This window comes from Triticum aestivum, chromosome 5A, assembly GCF_018294505.1.
Source record: "Triticum aestivum cultivar Chinese Spring chromosome 5A, IWGSC CS RefSeq v2.1, whole genome shotgun sequence".
NCBI classification, from domain to species: domain Eukaryota; kingdom Viridiplantae; phylum Streptophyta; class Magnoliopsida; order Poales; family Poaceae; genus Triticum; species Triticum aestivum.
In genome coordinates this window covers 103,584,963-103,606,529 of record NC_057806.1, presented here as the reverse complement: position 1 = coordinate 103,606,529, position 21,567 = coordinate 103,584,963, and positions in this window count along the sequence as shown.

Genomic DNA, 21,567 nt, shown 5'->3' with positions numbered 1-21,567 from the left:
CCACCCAGTAATCTAGCAAAGCTTTATATTCTCAGTGTGATGATTCTGGTTGTCATTCTCGAAAGCATCTCGTGATTCCATTTAGTTAGTAGGCATTCTATTTCTGGGTCCCTGCACCCAAGATTCACCTTACTTACTTCATGTTGATAGTGTTTTCTAGTTCCTTTAGGATATTAGAAACCTTGTGATAGTCCTCGAGGTCCATGGTATATCGTTCTTCCAATACCATGAACCAATATGGCAGAAGCTCTTTAGACCAAAAGATCACAACCAAAGTGCTCTTGATGAGTTCCCCATTCCATATTGTGACTCTGCCAGTCCTTCCTCTTCTGCTTGGGTTATCCGGAAGAAATGTTGAGCTTTGCTCGACATACTAATCCATGCATCGACAACTGAGAAAGTTATATGTTCCTTGAGTTGCCCCTCTCTAATGGTATTTCGGCTGTCATCTATTAGTTGATCATCGAGAGTAGTTGTGCATTCGTGTTCATCGATGCCTTTTACTCTTGTGGTCCGTCAAGCCATTCTATTCCGGAATGACTAGGATAAACAAACTCCAGTACCTCGTCCATTTCTTGGATAGGGTCAAAGCAGTTGTATTCCACAGATCAAATGGCAATCCAGCTTCTAGTTTGTTCTACCTTGAAGTATTACCCACTTTAGGTCAAGAATATCATAGGAATTGCACCACGTCTTATGAATTCTTGATGAAGTGATACTTCTCACCATCATCATTCATTTCTTGGTCCTGTGTTGTTGCAACCGGAATGCCGACAAGTGAACTATGATGTGTGAAATCAATACTCCTAGCAATCCTGTTGCTTGGTAGTTAATGGACAATACTCTCATTCTTAGCATGCTGGTTATTGAGCCATCATCCTAAGAATGATCGTGCTACCCAGTCCATTTTGTTGGTGCACTCTTCGACCAATGGGTTTAGATTGTATCAATCTCTCGCTTTTTGATCATATCATCTTGCCTGGAAACTAAGATTGCTCTCTAGATTAATAACATATCGGTGGTTCGTGATTTTCGAAATATCTTCTCGGAAGTATTACTAGGTTGTTCCCTGACCGCTATGTTGAGTTCGTGATCATGCTGGTTTTCCCTAAACCACCCCTCCTCCAAGGATCTATGTTGGATACCCCTGAGCTAGTTGGTCAAGCTAAACAACAACTTGGAGAGTTGGAATATAAAAGCTTGCCTAACTTAGTTTGTTCCAAAGGGATATCCTTGTGTTTGTGTGTTTGTTAAAGAAAGATGATATCTTCATCGATTGATCTTCATGATCAGTTGTTGGATCTATTGCCTTGCCCAAACTTTGATTTGAGTGTGGGCTATCATCGAATCAAATCAGGACCAATGATCCTCGTAATGTTGTCTTACTCGTGGTTGATCCCTTGAGCATACACCATTACATCTTTTGGTCTGACCAATGCTATCAGTATGTTCATTCAATTGTGAAATTCCATCCATATGGAAGCCTGGATGAATTGTTGTTGAGCCCATCGGCAACCGTTTTAACCTCCTCCATGATTCATGATGAACATATAAGCTCGTGTTGTAACTTGTGTAAGCACTTTCTTCGTGATCTGTTCATGAAGGATATGTTCGATGAAAGAAGTGACTTCCTTTAATTCACATGCAATTGATACAAGTTGCCGCCGTGAATTCAGGAAAGTTTGTTTCTCTTCCTCTGGAATCATCCCAAGTCAGTCATGCATGTGCAAAGTATTCTATGGTTTGTTAGACTGATCATCTTCATTCCATATGTATTTCGGAGCACACCAAGCCACTGATTGATTTGTTCAAGAAAAAGGAGTCTATTGTGATAATCCTAGGTCATGCACATTACTTCCTTATCCTCAATGATGGTTCCCAACCAGAACTCGGTAGTGTTTTGTTATAAGACTACTACGTGGTCATGCTTGTCTAGGACAGTGTGTTCACATGTGTGTAGCAGAACCAGCTCATGGTTTGGAGCTTGCTATCATAGTTCATTTCCCGATAATCTGTTGCAAACTTTCTGTCCAGACATGACGTCTGAAATATCCTGACACCAACCATATCTGAATCTCAGGCAGATATGATGGTTGGAACGTTTCCCAAGAACTATAATATTGGTCTCTATGTAACCCAGTAAAGTGGATGTCGTGGCCAACACAGCCAGCCGGAAGACCTACTATTGTAGTATCTTGATTGAGGAAGTTGGCCACCTCCCCATAAGGATTCCATAGGATCTACTCCAGTAGTTGTCCCTTATGGATTCTTGTGCTCCCGAAGTCTGACCTTTTATTGGATGTTCTAGATACCAAACCATATCTATAAATGGGTTACGCTAGCACATCAAGGAGAACATTAGAAGTGGAGTGCTAAATGTCTCTCGGTCGATCATCCAGATTTTGTTTCGTTGGCCTCGCTAAGGTGAAATCTGAGAAGGTGTTATCTTCCTTTGCATCTGCATCCTCCACAGATATTCATCATGGTAGTACAAGGTGTCACTAAGATCTTGGCATAGATGTTGGCAAACCTTGATGGATATGGAAATGCTCAAGTTATTGAGAGCATGCACAAGCGCTAGGTTTTATTGTCGGCATCAATTGCGATTTGCTCTCAGTCTCTTCAATTATGTTATAACCATTCAAAGAGTGGAATCACTCTCTGCTATTGAGCTTTTCTTCCCAGTTACTAGAATCATTCCCAGCATTTGCATTTAATTCCCAGCTTGCACCCGCCATTATGCCAAGTTTTCGTGGGCTGCCATGTCAGTAATTGTTGTTTGGGATCATCTTCAAAAGTGGTCCTACCATGGGTCACATCCATTTCCAAATGATAAGCAAAAATCACTCATTGTGTTGTCTTCAACAAGGTAGTTCACATCATCCATTCTAGTCTGAGTATGTTATTCTTTCGGACACCTTCAAATGATCGATTATGATTTGCCTTAGGATAGTATAAGAGTTTCAATGATCTAAATATCAAAAGTAATTCTTGTTGCCACATAAGGGAATAATTCTATGAGCCACCTTCCCCCAAGGGCTTCCGTTATGGAATCATGGTAATTACTTCATTGCTACTTTGAAACATATGCACCATCTTACTCAAGCATGGAATTGTTGCCTATAAAAATTAAATGTTTGTCATCTGTTCCTCTCAACCCCTCCCTACATGTGTTTTGTGTCTCAGCTTAAGAGATGTTCCTACATCTCACTCCATGAGTTGATGTTGAGTGCTCAAACTTCGAGGAGGTCGATTCCTGTAGAGTTTCTCTGTGTCATCATCATGTTGGATGAAGATCTCAAATGTAAAGACTTCAAGATCAATTAGAGAAATGAATCAACATCTTCGAGAAGGGCAATTGGATCATGAAGATCATGTTAGCTATGTGTACCCTCTGTCTTATTACCTCAGGTCTTGAATCTTGGGATGAGATTATTGTTTAGTGGGGGTGAGTTGTCATAGACCTAGCTCAACCCCTGTTGCCTTTGCTTGATCATCATGCCATCATGTTTAAAATTCAAATGAATTTGAAATGGGGATGTTCAAACCCTAGCTATTTTTAGTGAACCCAAAATGCCCTTCGGAAAAGTTCATCATTTTTGAATTAGCTAAAAACCTCTGCCACAAATGGTGCACATATTTCTAGGACATCCTGATTTTTAAATTAATCCATATTGTATTTGAATTAGAGCAAATAAAATCTATAAATAATTTTATAGCTCCAAATGTTTCGAAAATAATTGTGGGTCTCTAGAGTAACTCAGTTAACATCCACAATAATTTTTGGCATTTATAAAATGGTTTCGTCCATAAACTAAATCAGAACACCGAAACCAAAATAGAAAAAGGAAACGGAAAATAGAAATAGAGCTGCGAGAGAAAACCACCTGACTTACCTGGCAGCCGACTAGCTGGCCTAGTACTGTGCTGGCCCAGTGCCAGTCATCCCCTTCCTCTGGACAGAAGGACGTCAAGCACATGTGTGACATGTGCGCGGCCACCGCACGCCACCTCCTGCTTGCCGCCCAAGCCCCACCTTCTAACTCTCGTCCCCATTCCCCGCCTCTCTATCGCTCCGCATCTCGGACCCGAACACGTCCGTCGTGGCCGCTCACTGCCATCGCGCTCACCGCCCGTCCCTTGACCAACCGCCATGACCATCAGCTCTGCCTCATTGTCTTCATCATCAGAGACAAGCCACGCATCCTCGGGCGCCCTACAATGTCGCCACCATCGCCGTCCTCATCCTCGGCCGCCGCGGTTCATCGTCGTCGATCCGCTTCGACCCAAGCGCCGCCGAGCCCACCGACCTTCCCAACAGACTCGCGGTGAGCCCCCATTCGAAACCGCCTTGCCCCATTGCCAACTGCCTCCCCTAGCTAGCTTAGCCACTGGGGCCGAGAGCTCCCGAACTCCGGCAATGTTTCTGCCGCGGCGCCAACTGCTTCCGCTCGCATTCGAGCATGTCATCGCACTCACCTTGCTCCAAGGATTCAAGAACGGCCACCATCTCTTCCTCCCGTACACCACAACACCGTCCCAGCCAACTCCGTGCGGGCGGCGCCATGGATGTGCTCGTCGCCGTCAGCTCCGGCGACTACGCGACCAACAAGTGGCACCGTTGGACGTGACACATCCCCCGGGTCCCGTAGAATCCACCCGCGCGACGAATGGTCGTCGGAACAGAGATTCCGGCGTGCCTCCATCGTCGGTTGACATCGCCGGTGGCCTAACCCCGGCCGGCTGATATGCCAAATTAGGCTTAAAATAATTTGGTCACTAACTACCCTCCCTAGTCAGTATAACATATTGGCCCCACACCATAACTAACTTCAGTTTAGTTTAGTTAAACCACTTTAATCCCTGTGTCACTGACGTGCGGGGCCCACTGCCAGGTTTGACTTGGACTAGCCCCTTTGACCTGCTGTCGTCATGCTTACACAATGCTGACACAGTTAGTTGTTTTCTGGATTGAAAATAATCCAAAAAATTCCAGAAATTAGCTTAAACTTCAAAAATTTATATAAAATCAACCGTAACTCCAAACGAAATAATTGATATATGAAAAATTATCAAAAAATCCAATCTATCCATCTGTACCATTTCCATGCATGTTAGAACAACGTATGGCTTCTGTTTAGGATAAATCAAATAAATGGCATTTGCATATCCACATAGGGAGTTTGAATTTGAATCTTGGATTCAAACCAACTTCATTTAAATTGTTGCTAGTTGCATTAGCTCCAACCACAGAATATTGCCATGTCATGATCATGCATCATATTGTTGTATTGCATCGATTGTGTTCCTTCTTTGTTGCTGCTATTTGTCCCCTCTCAGTAGACTTGTTTCCGACAATGAGATCAATGACACCGATGAAGAACTATATTATCTTCAGAAGTGCCAGGCAAGCAATCACCATTGAACATTCCAATACGATCCCACTCTCTTGCTCTTGCTCTCTTTTACTGCATTAGGACAACAACGATTCATCGGTTACATGATGCGGTAGTTGAACCCCTTTCCTCTGCATGACCAGTCATTGCCACAGTAAAATAGATGATACCCACTAGCATGAGTAGGAGTTGTTTGAGCCCTGATGTGCCTACTCATTCATGTTTGTTTGACATGCCTGCTACTGCTTAGAGTTGAGTCAGGTCTGATTCGTCGGGGATGAATTGGAGGTGTGTGAACATGTCCTACTGTTGAGACCTAAGTGTGTGAACACGATTTGGTAAAGGTATCGATGAGAGGCCATGTAGGACTACATGGTGGGTTGTTTCATGGGAACCGTCCTTAGGAACTGAGATTTGTATGTGTGATTTAAGATCAGCTACTACCACACACTGGTATCATTAATTGACTCTCTCGACTTATTAACCACCCCTGTCCTCTATCCAGGAGTTGCAAGTAGTTTCTGGTGTTTGTAGTATGCTGGAGGCCGTGCGCAACGCTGACCCAAGGGGTGGGCTGTGATGCGGTAGGCACATGGCACGGTGTATCGGGATGCCCGTTTGGTGCCTTGGGAACCCTGCACACATTGGCGGTAAGTGGCGAGAGCGTGTATGAAGAAGTACACCCCTGCAGGGTTAACATCATCTATTCGAATAGCCGCGTCCAAGGTAAAGGACTACTTGGTTTCTTATACAGTTAATAGACAAGTGAAAGTGGATACTCTAAAATGCGCAAGATAAGCGTGAGTGCTATGGATGGCCTTCTCATAGGGAGACAGGAGCGGATCCATAGTGGTGTATTGATATGGTGAATAAGTGGAATCATGTGCGCCACCTCAAAAGAGATACCAGCAATCGTAGTACAGCATAGCCACTGAGTCAAAGCTGGCTTGCTGCAGTCAAAACCCACAACCCCCTTGTTGATACTGATGCATACATAGTTAGTTCTAATGTAAGTCTTGTTGGGTACATTTGTACTCATGTTTGATTAATTTAAGTTTTTGTAGAGAGACCCCAGTCTCACTAGTAGTTTCGCGTGGACTTTGGTGTTTAGCTTGTTACCTCAGCTATGATCTTGCACCCTTTGGAGGGTCTTGTAGATAGATAGGCTTACTAGCCTTCTCTGTTTTCAGATGTCTGTACTCAGACATGTTTAAGCTTCCGCCTGTGCTTGTTGCTTGTATGACTTGAATGCTGGGTCATCAAACCCATGTTTGTAATATCTGGCTCTTCGAAGCCTAATGAATAAATACTTTGAGTCATAGAATTTTGTTGTGATGCCATGTTGTACTTGCACATATCGAGCATATTGTGTGTATGTTATTGAAATGCTTGGTATGTGTGCGATCCGACAACCTAGTTTTTTATTATTGGTAGCCTCTCTTATGGGGAAATATCTCCTAGTGCTTCCAGTGAGCCATGGTAGCTTGCTACTACTCCAGAATACTTAGGCTGGCCGGCATGTGTCCTTCTTCGTTCATGTGTCTGTCCCTTCGGGGAAATGTCATGCGTTGTTCCTTTAAGTCCTTGTAGCTTGCTACGACTTCGGTTCATACAATGATGACTGGCACGTTCATTGCTACTCTACAAAAAAGACACATCCGTGACATTTTGGGCCAAATGATTTTTTTTCTGTCATACATATGACACTTCTATGACGATAATTGTGAGAAAACCCGGTATCATCATAAATGTGGTGGGATCCTACTTCTATGACAAAAAATCATGACAGAAAATGGGCTTTTCGTCCTGGGCGGGCTGGAGACTCAGCTGCATGACATTCTTTGGGCCGTCCATGACGGAAAAAACCATGGTAGAAGCGAGGGCGAGGAAAATTTCGGGGAGTTCCCGGTTACGGTGGGAGGTCGGGGGCCGAGCGATGCGCGTTTCTCTCATACACGTACGCGCGTGTGTGCGAGGCGTTGGCTCTAACTGAACCAGAGCGAGGCATTAGGCTCTAACTGAACCCGAGTGATTGCACTGCAGGCTACGCGTTACTGAACCCGAGCGATCGATAGATGGCTGTTAACTGAACCCGATCGAGTGATTCCTTCGCTACTGCTACTAACTAAAGCCGATCGATGCTGCCTCTGGGATGAACAGTGAGCGTTACAGGGGGGCTTGGATAAACAGTGAGCGGTGCCATTGCCTCTGGATGAACAGGACCCCGTGGTGTGGAGGGCTGGATGAATAGTAGACGGTGGAGGGGTGCCCGGGGAGGGGTGGTTGAACAGTAGCTGGTGGAGTAGCGCGCGGTGGATGATGGATGAACAGGAGCCCGTGGAGGCTAGAGGAGGTCGATGATAGCCCGTGGAGGCTGGAGGAGGTCGACGGTAGCCCGTGGAGGCTGGAGGAGGTTGACGGTGTAGATGAAGAGTATCCCGTGGAGTCCCGTTTTGTGGTACGCCACACCCCTCCTGATGAACAGGACCCCCATTTCGACCGTAAGAGGTCCGTTTCATCCATTTTGTGGTACGCCACACCCCTCCCGATCAACAGGACCCCCGTTTCGACCGTAGGAGGTCCGTTTCGTCCGTTTTGCGGTACGCCACACCCCTCCCGATCAATAGGACCAATGTTTCGAACGTAGGAGGCACGTTTCATCCGTTTTGCGGTACGCCAGATCCCCTTTCGAACGTGGCCGGTCGAACACAAGGCCGTTTCCTCCATTCTGCGGTACGCCAGGCCTTGTTTCCATCGCCTGTTCCGTCCAAGCCCTCCCAATGAACATGACCACACATCCCGTTCCGACCTAGCCGGTTGGCTCCCACGCGTTCCGTTGCCTCCCGATGAACACGACGCATTCCGTTGCCTCCCCATGAACACGACGCATTCCGTTGCCTCCCCATGAACACGACGACGACGCTGTTTCTTCGTTCCAACCCAGCCATGTCAACGAGCCCTGGCCATACGTATGCGCGAGTAGGCGTTCGAGACCACGCCCGTATGTACACATATGTGGCCGTATTTTCTTTCTTGCACCCTGGCCGCTGTACGTACATGTACATGCTACGTGCGCGCCTCTACTACGACACGTGCGCACCTCTACATCCACCAGTATATATGTACATACATGTTCACGACCAGAATGACAACGCTACGTACACTTCGACCAGGTGGGTCCCGACTGTCAGGCACTTCCTTGCGTGCGAAGACGTAGCTGGTGGGTCCCAGCAGTCAGGGGGGCGAATCGTTTTGTTTTTTTGCCCGGACGCACTTCCTTTCATGTGAAGGTGTAGCTGGTGGGTCCCAGCAGTCAGGGGGGAAACGTTTTTTTTTCGCGAAATACGGTGGCCCGTCTAGTGGGTCCCTACTGTCAGGTGGAGGAATAATTATTTTGCGCGTAATAAGGAGGCACGTCCTTGCTGCGGCCGTGGACCCAGCTGTCAGCGTCTCCACGCACAGTACTCTTCCGATGGAAGTCGGTCGTTGACCACATTGACCACGCCGCGCCGAGAGCACCACGACGGTGCATGACGGCGAGGCCTAGGAAGGGGACGACATGGAGGCAGGGAAGACTCGGCAGTTGTTTCCCACGCAGAGGGGAGTACAACTGTACGCGGGTTTACTGGTTCGTCTGCCGTGCCGTCGCCGGAGAATAACAGCAGGTGTGGGTGAGTAGAGGGATGGCTAGGACAGCGATGGGAGTACGGTGGGGCGGTGAGGCCTGCACGACAGCACAGCCGGCCGCGGGGAGGAGGGAGCAGGCAGTCCCGCCGGCGCTTTTTTAGCGGCTGCAACAGGAAGAGCAGAGATTGAAGAAGCACGACGGCCGTTGGATGGACATCCAACAGTCAGTGCTTGTGCATCAACCTTTTTTTAGGAAAGCCTCAAATCTGTGGAAAACAGCATACGACCCATCTACCATTATCTCTAATAATTTACAGCCCATTTGCTAATTCTTAAGGTTTTTTGGAGCCCATATTCTTTTTGTTAGCATTACAGCCCATATCGTGGCTACGGTTAAACAATTATACGAAATTTTGCATATTTCGGTGCGTCCCGAACTATTTTTACTCCCTAAATTTCGACTCACATTCAAAGTGATTTTAAAAATAAATGTATATCAATATAAAACCCAACAAATTCTCCACGCATAAAAATTAATGTAATTTAAAATCTTGAAATGAAAAAAAGATATTTGAAACTTATTGCCAGTTTGATGTGTTTCAAAAATGTAGAGCCCATTTCTCATTACTGATGGGCCATTTTCTCGGCCAGCCGAATGAAAGCTCTCCTCGTCTTGAAAGATTTGCAGCCCAACAGGTCTGACAAAGCGACTTACTTGGCAAATCACAAAAAACTGGGCTGTGGTCATGGGCCCAGCTGTCAGCCCCTCCATGTACAGTACTCTTCTAATGGAAGTCGTTCCTTGACCATGTTAACCACGCCGCGTGGAGAGCACCACGGCGGTGGATGACGGCGAGGCCTAGGAAGGGGACGACGTGGAGCCGGGGAAGATGCGGCAGTGGAAGCCTGCACGGAGAGGAGTAAGAGGGTTCACTGGTTCGGCTGCGGTGTGAGGCTGCCGTCGCCGCAGGGCCTGGCCAACGGTCACTACTAGGAAAAGGGCTATAGATGATATAGCCACTAATGGCGCACCAGACATGTGGTGCGCCACTACTATATAGCAGTGACGCACCATGAGTTTGTGCGCCATTAGTGTGATAGACACTAATGGCGCACCAGACACATGGTGCGCCACTAGTAACAATTTTTTTCCAAAAATACTAATGGCGCACCAGGGCACAGTGCGCCATTACTAGTTTAACTAGTAATGGCGTACCTGCCACACAGTGCGCCACTACTATTTTTTTGCAAAACTACCAATGGTGCACCTCAAGCTGGTGCGCCATTAGTAACCAGGTTACTAATGGCGCATATGTGGGTGGTGCGCCATTAGTAACCTGGGACCAGCTAGATATTTTGGACAGCCACACCTACACACTCACTTTCCCCACTTCATTCTCTCCACCTCCTCCTCCTCCAAGCTTGTGTCGGCTGCCTCTTCCTCCTCACCTCATTTGCCCCATAGATTCATCCAAATGAAGTGGTTAAATTACCTTTTTTGATAGGTAAGTAAGGGGAAAGCTATCTTTATGTTGTAGATCTACTTTTTTTCTCCCTCCAACAACGTGCACATGCACTTTTTATGGCATAGCTAGATCTATGTATGTTTGTCGTGTTGCATATGTTTTTGTTGTTGCATATATGTTTGTGTTTGCAGTTGCCAATATTTTGCCGGAATGTTGATTCATTTCCGTTTCAGCGAGAATTTTGGCACTATGCATTCTTTTTGGTCCTATTTTTAGGGAAAGTCATGCCAAATTTTTTCTTGGTTCTAAAATATCGTTTTGCTCTACCCCGCAGGCGACCATGGTTCTAAAATATCATTTCATGAAATATGGCGGCCCGTCCGGTGGGTCCCAGCAGTCAAGGGGAAATGATTTTTTTTCGCAAAATACTGGAGGCCCGTCCGGTGGGTCCCTACTGTCAGGTGGAGGAATAATTATTTTCCTCGTAATAAAGAGGCACTTCCTTGCGGCTGTCGTGGACCCAGCTGTCAGCCTCTCCACGTACAGTACTCTTCCGATGGAAGTCGGTCATTGACCACGCCGCACCGAGAGCACCACGACAGTGGACGATGGCGAGGCCTAGGAAGGGGATGACGCGGAGCCAGGCAAGACACGGAAGTGGATGCCCACGCGGAGAAGAGTACGAGCGTTCACTGGTTCGACTGCGGTGTGAGGCTGCCGTCGCCACAGAATAACAGGGGGTGTGGGTGAGAGGAGGGATGGCCTGGCCAGTGGTGGGAGTAGTATGGGGGCGGTGAGGCCTCCGCGGTAGCACAGCCGGCGACGAGAGGCAGGAGTAGGCGGCACGACCGGCACTGCTTTGGGCGGCTCGAGCAAGAAAACTAGAGGTTGAAGAAGCACTATGGCCGTTGGATGGACATCATACGGTCACTGGAGTATTGACTAAGTTGACAAAGCCCTCCATCCCTATCAACTTAGTAGGCCCACAAGTCAGCCCAACAATATGGTGGGTTCCAGCTAGCAGGGGGTATTCATTTTTTTTTGGGCGTAATCAGGAGGCACTTCCTTGTGTGCGAAGGTATAGCTGGTGGGTCCGACCTGTCAACGGGGGGAACGTTTTTTCGCGAAATACAGAGGCCCTTCCTATGGGTCCTAGCTGTCAGGTGGAGGAGTGATTATTTTGCGCGTAATAAGGAGGCATTTCCTTGCGTGCAACCGTGGACCCAGCTGTCAGCCTCTCCACGTACAGTCCACTTCCGATGGATGTTATTCATTAACCATGTTGCCCAGGCCGCACCGAGAGGACCAGGGCGGTGGACGACGGCGAGGCCTAGGAAGGGAATGACACGGAGCTAGGGAATACTCGGCAGTTGTTTCCCACGTAGAGGAGTATGAGGGTTTACTGGTTCATCTGTCATCGCCGGAGAATAACAACATGTGTGGGTGAGTAGAGGGATGGCTAGGCCAGCGATGGGAGTACGGTGGGGTCGTGAGGCCTGCGCGGCAGCATAGCTGGCCGCGGGAGGAGGGAGCAGGCAGTCCCGCCAGCGCTTGTTTGAGCGGCTGGAGCATGAAGAGCAGAGATTGAAGAAGCATGACAGCTGTTGGATGGACATCCAACAGTCACTGCTCTCGTGTGTTGACTAAGTTGACAGGGCGTTGCGCGTGCGTCAACCTCTTTTTATGAAAGCATACGCGCCAACTTGTAGTAGGTGCAAAAGTCAGCCTCAAATCTGTGGAAAACAGCATACAACCCATCTGCCATTATTTCTAATAATGTACAGCCCATTTGCTAATTATTAATAATTTTTTTGGAGCCCATCTTCCTTTTGTTAGCATTACACCCCATATTGTGGCCACATTTAAAAAGTATACGAAATTTTGCATATTTTGGTGCGGTCAACTGTTTTTAATCCAGAAATATCGATTCAGATTCAAACTATTCTGAAAAATAATTTATATAAACATAAAATCCAAATAATTGTCCACGCATAAAAATCAATGGAATTTAAGATCTTGTAATGAAAAAAATTGAAACTAATTCCCGGTTTGATGTGTTTTAAAAATTTATAGCCCATTTCTGGGCAAACCGAATGAAACTCTCCTCGTCTTGAAAGATTTGCAGCCCAGCAGGGCCGATAAAGCAAGTAGGCCTTGTTTGGGTATTTCTTTTAAAAAAATAGAACTGGGCTAGACATTTTCAGCAAGAAAAAAACACATCTGGGCTCATGATGTGGTAAACAAAAATAAAACCTTGGCTAGACGGGCCACAACCCCCGCACAGCCCTGTTGTTACCCTGATCCATCGCTAAAACTTGTATAAATAACAACTGCTTGTTCCTCAAAAAAAACTGCACGACTTGTTGGGTCCCTGGTATCAGCTGCTCGTAGTGTAATTCTCTCGTTTATTGACTATGTTGACAATGATGTGAGCCCCAGATGTCCAACCACTGTGAGGAACCATATTTTTGGGCTTGTACTATAGAGGCACTTGCTTGCGTACTGCCATGACGCTGGTGGGTCCCTTCTATCTCTTGTCTTCTTCTTCCTCTCGGTTGTTGACGACGTTGACAACGCAAGAGGGTGGCGCACCGTGCATGGGGAGCGAACCAAGGCCGCAAGGCAGAGGACGACTACCAGGCCACGGACGGAGCGAATAGGAGCCGTTGAAGATGCGCTGGTCTAGTCCCAGGCGGAGGGGATTACGAGGGTTGACTGGTTCGGGCGCGGGTGCGTGTTGGGGCTGACGTCTCCGGAGAATAACATGACGTGTGGGGGAATAGAGGGAGGGACTGGCCAACGTTGGAGGGTACGTACGGTAGGGCGGCGGAGGCGCAGCCAGCCATGGGAGGCGGGAGCAGGCGGAGCAGACGGGGTGGTTTGGTTTGGTCGGCTAGAGGAAGAAGAAGACAAGAGATAGAAGATAAACGACAGATGTTGGATGTCAATCCAACGGCTGGTAGGCAGAATCGTTTGTTGACTGGCTAGTAAGTCGACACCACCTTGGATGGGCTATTTCCTCGCAGGTCCCATATGTCAGAATCCAAATCTATCACGGTCATGCAGCCTTTCCTATGAAAATTTATAGCCCATTAGATGTGCTAGTTCGAAATAAGTTTGTGGGTGCTGGTGGGGGCTAATCACTTGGCTTCTGTAATGCACAGTGAGCTCAAGCAGCCGGCGAGAGTGATGTTATTTCCCTTGGTTGGGATTTGTTACAATATTTCACTCTAAATTAAACGAATGGCAAGCCATTTGCCTTGTTTCAAAGAAAATATGACAGTCACAGTCGAGTTGAAAAGGGCAGGAACTTCTAACTCTAGCTTACAAACTGTACAAAAGCACGAGGGTTAATTGTTCATCAGGTTTACAAAGAAAACCAGATTGAAAAGGGCAACAACATCTAACTCCAGCACTATTTTCGGCAGTCACAGTCAAATGGATCGGTCAGGTCCATAGAATAAACATCCTGGGTTGTAAAATTTATTGGATTATGACCACAATATGTTGTAAATAGAATCCCGACACGTTTAGAAGCTCTTTTGCCCACCTGAAACTCCTTTTTTCTCTTCGACATACCCATCCGTCAATTCAGTAAATATATGGGTTTTTGAATGATTTTACTATTTACTAGTGTGGATGGGCTGTTTTGTCTTGGGCCCAGAGAAACAATTACTACTAGTACAGTGGAGACACTCTACAGCTACCCAGAAAAAAAATTACTACTAGTACAGTGGAGACACTCTAGGTCATTGAAACGTCTCCCTCTACTTAATGCCATTATACTTTTGTTCACCGACATGCGGGCCATGCAGCGCGCGGGCCCAAATGCCATCCACCAAATTAGAAGGCAGTATGCAGGCGGAGAGTCACCCCGGTCATAGCGTGGCAGTAACGAGCCGTCGTATCACAAAACCCCACCTGCCCGCAGTCTAAGTTTGACGGACGAAGCAACCATCATTTCACTCTTCGCTGAATCCCCTTCTCCCTCACCGTCTTCAAGAAAGGCAACACTCGCATCTGCCACTGTTCTTCTCTCCGAATGAAGGGAAGGTAAGCGGATCTGTGATGTTGGCATATTTTCGTTCAAAGAAAAAAAAGAACTTTTGCAAAGTAGTAACCCATCCTTACTCTCTTTTTTGTTTCATTGTCATTGCGATTGTGTTTTCCTTTCAGTGGTCTCCTAGTATTTGTCAGTTTCATGATAGACCAAGGAGAACAGGGCAAAGATCTGCCGATATTGGAGCAGATGCGGGAGGCTGATCCCCACCAGACAGAGAGCTCCAAGAAGATGGAGGCAACCACCGAGCCGACCCCAGATACGCTCACGGCCACTACTGAGATGGTCAACGCCCCGTTTGAGGTTACATCCCCCGTGGCACTGTAGGAGCAGTTTTCCCCCTTCGAGGATGTGTCCCCCCTGCTGAGCTGCCCAAGGTGATTTCCTTCTTTGCCCATCTCGATTGTTGGTTTTCATCTAGAAAAGGAAGTATGTGGTGATTAATAATGCAAAAAAAATTAGCTTCGATGCCATGCTATACGTAGTGGTTTAAATAACTTGTGTTTCTTATACTGAAATGTAATTCAGAATTTGTTTCTGTTTCAATTAGAGCCCTGATGCAGACAAGGATTGTGTGGTTGTACATGTCACTCGCTATGAGGTGGACGACCTGAATATACGCACTGGGAAAACAGAGTTCTTAGGCTGTTGGATCCTGGAAGCCATTTGCGGTTATACCAATGAAGAGTTGTATTCCAGCCTCACTGTTGTCAGGCGTGTTGTCTAGGGTGTACTGAAGCACAAGAAGTTCAAAGCTACTCTTTCGTTTGAGAGGCATACTGTTCTTGTCAAGCTTACGTAGGAAGATGATGTGGCATGCCTCCACAAACAATTTATCAGTGGCAAGGCCACAACGTTATCTTCATGAAGGTTCACAGGATTGAGCTACTGCGGGACATCCTCGATGATGTTCATGGCAAGGTCCGTCTTGTGTCCAGCCCAAATTAGATCGAGGAATGAAATAGTTGCCCCGCTAATGTTTAATAGTAGTTCGGATTGTGTCTAATTATCCAAACCTTGCCTGTTATCGACCCCTCTAGGGCTAGTACTCTGTTTGAATCCGTCTATGGGAACTGCTGCTACTTTTGTGTGCCTGTGAATCATGTGAGAACCATCGTAATTGTTGCCGAAACAGATGCGTCCTCACTAGTTTTTTCATGAATATGGCATGGTAAGACAAAAGTTGTCACGGTTTATCATACGAGCAGTGTGTGTTTTGATGAAATAGAGCACTCGTTCGAGAACCGTGCACCGACGTATACATAAGTACTTGTAAACACTGTTGGTGCTACCCCACTTGTAAGCAGTTGTGCAACACACGGCACATTGGCTCAGCTCGCTTCAACACTAAGCTATCGACCAGCTAACAATCAACAATTTGCTGTCTGACATATAAGCAACTATGTATCTTGTTACAGTGGTTCATGTAGTTAATTGAGGCCACAATGTAATAAATTCCAAATGCTCACACGCTAGTCCAGCGCTCATGTGGAACACTCACATTAAACTCGTCTTCATAAAAAATTTGAAAAGCATAAGTTAAGCAAGTTTATACATCTCAATGATTCATAGAACATAACAAACATATACTAGTTCACAGCAAAAGACAAAGTTGTGAGAAGGTTTACAAATCAGGAAAAACCAAGCAAGGCTTCTCTGAGCAAAGGGCCTCCCGGCAGGCTTAAATTTCCTAGAGTTCACTCTGGCTTTTCTTGTTGCCACCATCCAGGGTTAGGTTCTATCATTCCAGAATAACCAATTATAATTGTGGTCTTAGCTGGAATGCTGAACTAAACCATGCAGTGTACTGACTAGCTGAAATGCTTGTGTGTTCCACTAAATTTAAGCATCGCTATTTGCAGAAATAAGCAGACCGCAATGCCTCTTGTCCGCACACCTGTCCAAAAAACCGCCATGTAGTCGTGCCAGCTAGTCCTCGGTCCATGGATGAACTGGTAGAAAGTGCATTCCAGACTAGGATGCAGTTGTTTTCGCTCGTCCCTGCACTGCAATCAGGAAGTAAAACGTACGAATCAGCTTCTTTTAGATTGCGTTGGTCATTCTACCTTAGTTACTACCAATGTAGGGATACCTTGAAAACAGGAGGTTAGATGACGACAACGAGGGATAGCCATCTCATTTTGCGCAGTTGTACTAAAACTGAGGTGTGTGCTTTTGATTGTGCGGATAGAAACGATACGAAGACAGACATCCCGAAACGATATGGAGACAGACATCCCTGTTTGCGCAAGTACGAAATACGGTTATTTAAGTAGTGATAGATATTACTACTTTCCCCCATTTCCTCTTAGAACCAAGTCCTAGATTCATGCTACAACTTTCCCACTTTATTCCCTATTTGAACCAACGCTTTGAGTCGACTGTATGAACTAGCTTTACTTCTAATAATAGTAGAAGTCTAGGTGGCTTTGGAACAGCGGACGGAAGTAGAAAAAGATCCACACGAAGGGAGCTGGGGCAGTAGAGCAAGGCAGGTTTCGAAGGAATATATACCTGAGGGTCATTGGCATGTGGCAAAGACGGCGTCGGGAGGCCGCATCTTGGCCACAATACTGCAGGGAGGAAGAAGGGGTCGGAGGCCCTCCCGAGTCGGCGCTCTCTCGGAGAGAACGGCACGGCTGCCGATCGGGATGCACGAGCAGCCGCTGGACTCCTCCCTCACCGCCGATGACAGAGTGAACGATGCACCTACACCCTGCACCGGTCGAGGTTGTCCGGCCGGATTTGTGACCAGCCGTGAGCTAAGAGAGAGTGTGGCCACCTATGTGTTGGTTAGATCTGGAGAGCATGAGAGAGTGAACGAGAGGAACCCTAGTAAAGCAAGCGCTAAGGCTCCTGCTTTTATATATAGTGGAGTGATTTTGTTGTACCAGCTTCAAAAAAATGTGCTCCTATGTGTACCCGCGAGTGGGTGTGAGAGAACTAGTGCGTGCGTGCACCGCTTCTCTTCGTGAGAGTACAATATACTATGCCCAAAGTACGTTCGCCGCAAGAGTAATAGTATAAGTGTGTGACGTGTGAGCTAAAATAAAATGTGCGCGCCATCTTTTGTTTTTTAGAAGTTCTAAGGGTAGGGTGTGAAGAGCACTTATGTGCGTGACGTCTACCTGCAGATAGACGGTGGGTGCGACCTGTGAGTCTGTGAGAGGACTCGGGAGAGTCGTGACTCGTGAGGGTGTGTGTGCGTGAGAGAGAGGGGGGGGCACGTATCAATGGAATGCATGTGTCCGTAAATCATTATCCGACAAACGTTCGCCACAAGCCTTTTCCTGACGAACTCTGTAAGAACCGTTAGATCTGCATCCGAAAGTGTCAGTTTTGCCATGTCATTTAACAAAACAGCCACTCCTCCTACACGCAAATCTTCCATGTGAGTGTTAGCAACTGTTGTATGCTCCCCCCGTTCCGAAATGCAGTGCATATAGCTTTATTGAAAATTCAAACCTCGCAAACTTTTACCGAGTTTTCGTGTACCAAATTGCACATGTAGAATACCATGTATATATCATTTCATTCATCTTTGAGAGGTAACTATAAAGATGGGTGAGGAGTCTACAAAGAAAGACCATCGTATCACCCACAGAAATTTCAAGCATCCTTTAGCATCGAGGAATATCACAGGAACTCTATATGATATGATTTTTATAGGATTTTTTTCCTTTAGAGCGAATTGGTTCATAGGAATAGATTCATATACTCCGCATTTGTCAGGACCCCGACTCGATGTCACATCGATCTAGCCGGTAACACCTCATATCACTTTGCGGCCTCACGCACGGTATCCCCACGGGTGTCGCCTTACCTTTGCCCGGGACCGTTTGCGCCTTTTGGCTCACGTATATGATAGTGTCGCTAGCATCCATATGATAAGGAGCCCGGGCTGACATGACTAGTCATAAACCCAAAGTGGCACAGACTTACAGGGACAGGCATCCATGACCCAGCTTCGAACGTGTCGGTCATCAGCAAGTGGGTCCGAGCTGTAGCACTGGGCTAGCAGGACTCCGGTAAACCGGGCTGTAGCGGGCTAACAGGACTCCGGTACTCAATGCGTGACATTTCCCCGAAGGGACAGACACCGGAACGAGGAAGGACACATGCCGGCCAGCCTAAGTGTTCCAGAGCAGTAGCAAGCTACCATGGCTCAGCGGTAACACCAGGAGACATTTCCCGGTAAGAGAGGCTACTAAAGATAAACAACTAGATAGTCAGATCCCACACATACCAAGCATTTCAATCATACACACAATATGCTCGATATGTGCAAATACAACGAAGCATCACAACATGACTCTATGACACAAGTACTTTATTTAAGGCTCAGAGAGCCATACATAACATACACAAAGGTACGGGTCACACGAGCCAGCATTCAAGTCATACAGTCATACAAACCAGCAGCGGAAGTAACTTGTCTGAGTACAGACAACTAGAAAGATAAAAGAGGCTTGGAAAGCCTAGCTATACTACGTGGTCCTTCACAAGCTCAGGATCACCACCTGGGCCTTTAGCCTACTCGTTGATGTCAATGTCTACGTAGAACCCATCAGAAGGGGTTGCAGCGTCTTCTGTAAAATGTAAATTATAGCAACATGAGTACAAAGGTACTCAGCAAGACTTACATCAGAACCTACATACATGCATATTATCAAGAAGGGTTGGTGGAGTTGTTGCAGCAAGCCAGCTTTGACTCTTGGCTAGGCTAATCTACGAAACTCCAACTTGAAATGGTTTTGCGCACACGAGTCCATTACTCACCACTTCAATACACTACCGAGGATCCACCTCCGTCTCCCTACGGAAAAGCCATCCTCGGCACTCACACTTATCTTGAGGCTTTTAGCAGTTTCCATTTACTTGTCTATGAACTGTATAGGCAACCAAGTAGTCCTTTACCGTGGACGCAGCTATTCGAATAGATCATGATAACCCTGCAGGGGTGTACTTCTTCATACATGTTTCCACCACTTAGCGTCTGCACACGACATGTGCTCGGCAGACTTCAAGCGAAAGCCGACGTGGGTGTAGACCATGACCTACCTAAACACCTAGGCCTCTAGTCCAGGTTTATCGCCTATCCAGGTTCCATCCGCAGGGAGTCCGGCCGAGGTTTCCCATACGGCCCCGAACGATGTGAATAGGGTTCCCGAGATACCTAACGGGTATTCGGTACACCCAGCCACGTACCTACCGCATCACAGGCCACCCCTACGGTCAGCGCTGTCCACGACCTCCAGTAGGCTACAAACACCAGAAACTACTTGCAACTCCTGGACAGAGAGCTAGGGTGAATAAGAAGTCGAGCGGGGTCATATTTCAGGGCCCAATGCATGGTAGTAGCTGTATCTTAAATCACACATACAGATCTCAGTGCTTAAGGTCGGCTTCAATGAAACAACCCACCATGTACTCCTACATGGCCTCTCATCGATACCTTTACCAAATCGTGTTCACCACACCACTCTCATTACCGACATAAACATTTCACTCTAGCCCATCACCCAGATGAACCAGACCTGACACGACTCTAAGCATAGCAGGCATAGCAAGGTAGGAACAACACATACATATGGCTCAATCAACTCCTACACATGCTAGTGGGTTTCATCTAGTTACTGTGGCAATGACAGGTCATGCAGAGGAAGTGGGTTCAACTACCGTAGCACACAGCAGTTTGAAACGCGTTGTCTTAATGCAGTAAAAGAGAGCAGGAGCGAGAACATGGGATTGTATCGATATGATCAAATGGTTGGTTGCTTGCCTGATGGTTCGATGCACTGATACGGTTCTTCGTTAGGGTAATCACGGTACTCCTCGGGGGCAGATCCTGCCGCAAGAACACCGATATACAACCATCACCAAACAATGTGCAACAATATGATGCATGCATGAAACATAGCGATATGAGTGTGTTGGGCTAATGCAACTAAGACCAGAAGGGTTTGAACCAATTTGAATCAAAGATTAAAATTTCAAACTCAAACATGGCCCTTTAAAGTGTTTTTCCTTGTTCTGCATTAAACATCAAGTTAACTTGTTTAGTCATGCATGAAAATAGTACAGATGGATAGATTGGATTTTTCTGATCATTTTTCATATATAATTTGTCTGATTTGGAGTTACAGAATAAAAGTTATGAATTTTTGAAGTTTAAATTATATTCTGGAATTTTCTATATTAGAATAATTCCAGAAAATCAATTATTGCGTCAGCCTGACGTCAGTGTGACGTCAGCAGGTCAACGGAACACGTCAGGGTCAAGCCTGACAGTGGGTCCTGCATGTCAGGGCGATTATTTTAATTAAAGTTTAATTAAAACTAAACCTGTTTAATTAACAGGGCTGGGCCCCACCTGTCATTGACTCAGGGGAGTCAACCAGGGCCCACCCGTGGTCAAACCCGGGTCGGCTGCACCGGCGTTTAGCCGCCGGCGAGCCTGACGCGGCGGCGGAAGTGATTTTTGCCGTTCCGGCAACCAAACGAGCCGCGGAGGGCACCGGAGCGGAGCTGAGGTCGAGCCGCAGCTCTTGGTGGAGTCCGTTGGGGTCGGGGTGGCCGGAGTTGGCGCCGACGACGACTTTGGCGGCCACCGGAGTTCGGCCAAAGTCGAACTTGTCGCTAGGGGGATCGGTGAGGTGCGGGGAGTGCACGGTTGGGCCTAACGCAACGTGGTGAGTGCGTTGGACACCGCGGGTTGGCCGGAGGATGGCCGGAAGCACGTCGGCGACGAGATCCGCGGCGGTGCGTGCGTGTGATCTTCGTGCGGTGGCTACACGGCTCGGGAATGAGAGAGAGAGGGTCGGAGGGGTAGCTAGGCTCACAGCGCTCCCGTAGAGGCCACCGGCGGGGTCGGGGACGAGCTGAGGCGGCGACGGCGTTGAAGGGGATCTCCGGCGACGGCGAGCTCGGGCGAGGTCGGTGCGGTGGTCTCGGGCCGCTCGAGCACACGGGGCTCGGCTAGCTCGATGAAGTGGACGGCGGCGAAGCTCCTGGACAC